This window comes from Brachypodium distachyon, chromosome 3 (assembly GCF_000005505.3).
Source record: "Brachypodium distachyon strain Bd21 chromosome 3, Brachypodium_distachyon_v3.0, whole genome shotgun sequence".
Lineage (NCBI taxonomy): Eukaryota > Viridiplantae > Streptophyta > Magnoliopsida > Poales > Poaceae > Brachypodium > Brachypodium distachyon.
In genome coordinates, this window is record NC_016133.3 from 39985669 (window position 1) to 39990206 (window position 4538).

Here is a 4538-nt window from a genome sequence, read left to right on the forward strand (position 1 = left end):
GCTATGCTTCAATTTTATGGATTCCTAGCAAGAAATTGATGTCTTGAAGAAAAAAAATGTTGTGTGTTTCACAGTTTCTCTTTCTTTTCAAATGCTCTTTTTAAAGGGTCAAAATGCTTTTTTTAGAACAGAAGTAGTAGTACTCATGAAGCGTGGTAAAAAAAATACTAGTTTTTTAGGGAAAGTACTACTCCCTCCATTTCGAAAAATTATACAAATCCACGTCACTTATTTTAAGACGGATGAACTATTCTTTTTTAGGGAGTACTGGTATTTTTTTTAGAGGAAAGTACTGGTACTCGTGAAGCTGAATCTCTCGGTGAGGCTTAATTATAGATGAAAAACAAGCCCACTGAGCACTAGTTCAAAAGCCCACAAATAAGCCCACTAATTCTACGTAATCAATTGTGGGCCATAGCCTTCTCCCTAGGCTGCTGGGCTTCTACAGAACCTAAGCTACTGGGCCGATCCCCATCTCATGATAGTTAATGGGCCGGTAGTCACCTTCTCATCCCACAAACTCAACAACCCGATTCCCGGGATTTGGATCACGATCATCACAGGTCAAGTCACTCATCACTCATGCACTAAAAAAAGGTACAAAGATTTGCTTGTTTACAAACTACTCCAGCTAGCTGTGATCACTCCATACTCCGAATATATTTTTCCCAGGAGTTGCATCGGTTCTCGTGCTCCTGTGGAAAGAAGCAAATCTTAAAAGCCAGCCCAAGGGAGAGCTCACTTTTCTCCCCCCTTGCCTAAACAAACCGATCAACTCGGGGAGTCGCAGAGAATCGAATCAAGCTAGCTGCTATACTACTAAAAACCTCGTGCGATCCATACGCACAAGCAAAAGGCAAGCGACGATACGATCTCGCTTGCTCCGGATAAAGTCGACCGCAAACTTCCGGTGCCAGTCAGTCCGGGGCACTGTGCTTTCTGCAAGATTCTGCCTAAGCCAATGCCTTTTTCTCCCTTGGTTATCTTAGGAGCGTGATTGATTCTGCCTTGCCCAATGGCAGTGCATGCCACCCGGTATCTCTCTCTCTTCTCCGTCCCCTTTTTGTTATCAAATTACTTATCTTGCAGAAAGCAGGAGGTGTAATCTTGGCCTCTTGGGGTTCCCGTGTTCCATGCAATAAAGCCGAGATTTCCGAGAGAGGAGAAGTGTTTTGATTACGGTAACAAGGTAACAGCACTACACTGTTTCAGCTTTTCTGTGCTGTAAACTGGATCCTGACAAGTGAAATGGACTGAGAAAATGTACTCTTCTCTGAACGAACTCCATAAATCTGAGTCCCTTACTCGGACGTGGCGCGCCCGTGGGTAATTTCGATGTCTCCTTGAGTTATGTACTCCCTCGGTCCAACAAACTATATCTCAACTTTGACCAAATTTGAATGCATCTATATATTACTCATGTTTACATACATCTAATTTTTGATAAACTTGAAATATTTTTTTGTTGTACGGAGTCCGGATGGAGTACTCCTTTTCATCCGTACAAAATACAAGGCCTATGACTTTTGTTGATGGGAACGTTGCGTGCCGTGCATGGCGTGGCTGCATCGGCATGGCAGAGCACAGGAAAAGAAAGAACGACCCAGCCGAGATAGATCCGCCTCGTGACAAGAGCAAGGCAAATATTGAGCCCATGTTGACATAAACAAGGGAAAGAATTACTGGTAAGCACTTGTAGGATACTGTAGCTGCGTCGTCGGGAAGCGAAATCATGGGGCCATAATTGCGTGTGGAACCAGAGAGAATCCAATAGGGGCCGGGGTTGCAGCAATCCTGGTCACACCTTCTTTTAAAGGAGAGGATCTCCTCTGCTTCGGACTTGTTTTTTTTTATTAATATGCAGTCTGCATAGATCTTCTGGAGGGACACCTCTCTGCTGCGTGCATTAATGTACACATCATCCTCTTCTGAAGACTGAAGATCTCTGCATTTTCTGCATGCATGCAGCATCTAAATGCTTAGATCCTGAGCTTTGATGACATGCCTCCGTTCCAGAGGAACACATACGTACAGGACACTGTCAGCACGGGAGAATCTTCATCAAGCCTGTGCAGGCACGGCTGAAGCATGATTCGATCTCATCTCATGCATGTTCAAAGGCACATCAGAAGATCCTTCCCTTATTGAGGCTTTTACGTAAGTCAGTCCGATTTACTTCTCAGAGAGTGCTTTACTTTTTCTTTCTTTCTTTGTTATAGGCTGGAGAAACAACAAGCACACGTTGCATGCAGCTGTGGGCCGGCGAGCATGCAAACGGATTCAAGTGGCATTGAGTTTGCGTGGAGAATCAGATGCTCTGGCCATGAAAAGACTCCATCTCTTCCCTTTCTTTTGCATATTCCATGTGGCGAGGGGGAAAAAGGCATGGGGTGGTGAGTTGACAATTGACTTTGACCGTTTTGACCCAGGTTCATGAGATGACATGCATGCATGTAGTCTGAGAAAGTAAAGAGATTGTGCCAATGTAGTGGTGTCCATGACAGAAAGAAAGGCAGCTTGGGTGGATGCTCTGCTCGGAGCAAAACGTTCACACAAGAAGACAAGCACAATGCACTCATTTTTAAACTCTTCTTTTTAAGATTCATGGAGTAACATTGTAGTATATATATAGCCACCTTTTTCCTGGACATGTGTCATGTTATGCAAGTTCAAGGATGGCTTGAGCATAAATACTCAAGCAATTGAATAAGTTTCTTTTTTCAGTGATCGAGCTGCTTGAGTTTGTTAGGTCATAGGTGGGGTGGTGTTGGTACTAGAGCATGAGGCATTGTTCGATTTTATTCCCCATTAATCTCATGTGTAGGTTCTGTAAGACTTTCCGCCCTTATAACATATATATTGTTGGATTGAATACGATTTAGTGTTATAGTATATGCTTGTGCTTACCATTGTACATGCATGCATGATAATTCGTTATAGATTAGCCTAAAAATGTTATTCGTTAGAGTAAAAAATGTGTTAGCATAGAAGTTCAAATGAATATATATTGGTGGATAAATGATGTGTGGCATCAGCGGGACAATTAACTTCCTTTTCTTCTAGGGATTTGCTGATTGAATGTGCATGATGAGATACTAATTTCTTCTAGAAGGAATTGTACCTTCCAATATTAGTCCATGAAGCTCAGGTTCAAAAATAAGATTGCTCACCAGTGTGTGCCTCACAGCAAACGAGGCCCGGCCTGGAGAGCCGTGAGTTCCTTTTCTAAAAAGGCTCCCAAAACCTGATATCAAAAATTATTATATATAGCAGAATACTGCTAGTTTTCTCTTAACATCATACTCCTTCCGTCGCATATTAAGTGACTTTGTATTAGATGTATTTAGACGTTTTATAGGCATAGATACATCAATATTTGGACAAATTCCCATATTAAATGACTCAAATTTGTCCAAATATTGATGTATCTATGGTTATAAAACGTCTAGATACATCTAATACAAAATCATTTAATATGAGACGGCTGGAGTGCTAATGAAATGCTGAACTCTAGCAATGGAAAGTTACAAAAGTACTGTAGTCAGCATGACAAAATGCAATATCACGAGAAGGAAACAGAGATAGATGGACATAAAATTAGCTTTGAGCTTTCTGACAAGAATCCCATCTACTTGGACCCACCCACAGGACATCAACTCTGAACGCCAAAACGAAATCTGTCGACGTTTTGCATCACAAAAGCAACTTGCACGCCAGAGGCTCAAACACAATGTGAGCGAAGTGTGTCAAGGGATTAAATATGTTATCCAAGGAATGGAGAACGCCAGTACGTATACAATGCTTTGTTTCGGAGAAACCAGTATATACAAATGCTTGTAGTTGTAGTACCTTGCACGGCAGCATCAATACAGGATTTTCTGGCCCCGTGCTGTGCATGCATGGGCTTCTACTTCTCATCAGCTCTGGTGAAAAACTGAAAAAAAAATCCTCTAATCGTCTCAGAGAGCAGCTCGGAATCTTTGCTTTATTGACATTGCTGCGCGTTTTCGTTGCTCACCCCAAAAGCGGTGGCTGCGCGAGATCTAGAGGGAGTGGGCGTCTCAAAAGAAAGCCGGCAAAGCAGCTTATGCATGCAAACAACACCTGGGAAACACACGGCCCTTTTTTTGCCTTTCCCTTTGCTTTGCTCTTTCACCTTTTGTTTTGGCCATCCATGGCGCGGCGCTTCTCACGTGGTTGGACTTGGAATTAATGGATGCATCATGCATGTACCCACAGTACCCTGATCTCGCCGAAGCTGGCAACGGCCGTCGAGTTGTTTTCGCAGTTAAAGCTATCCTATCTGCTGCATTATATCAATCCATGGCAGTGGACCGCACTCTGGAATTCAGGCATTCAGTACTCCAGGTGTATAATAATAGTCCGGCAGTGTCAATCTTGATACGGCTTTGAATAATCTAGGACCTGGTACTCGATCTCTCGCCCTGCATGGCGAGCAGAGCAGAGAATCTACTGGCCTTAAAGTGCGCTCTGGATAAAGCCACGGCACATCTCCGTGGATGTGTCTGAGCCGAGGT

At 43.1% G+C, this 4538-nt stretch overlaps 1 long non-coding RNA gene across 1 annotated transcript; it reads left to right on the forward strand.

Moving 5' to 3' along the window:
- Positions 1-680: 680 nt before the first annotated feature.
- On the forward strand, positions 681-2710 carry LOC112271864. The gene is made up of 2 exons (XR_002965362.1): positions 681-1685; positions 1969-2710. It is a non-coding gene; the product is annotated as an uncharacterized LOC112271864 (long non-coding RNA).
- The last annotated feature ends 1828 nt before the right edge of the window (positions 2711-4538 follow it).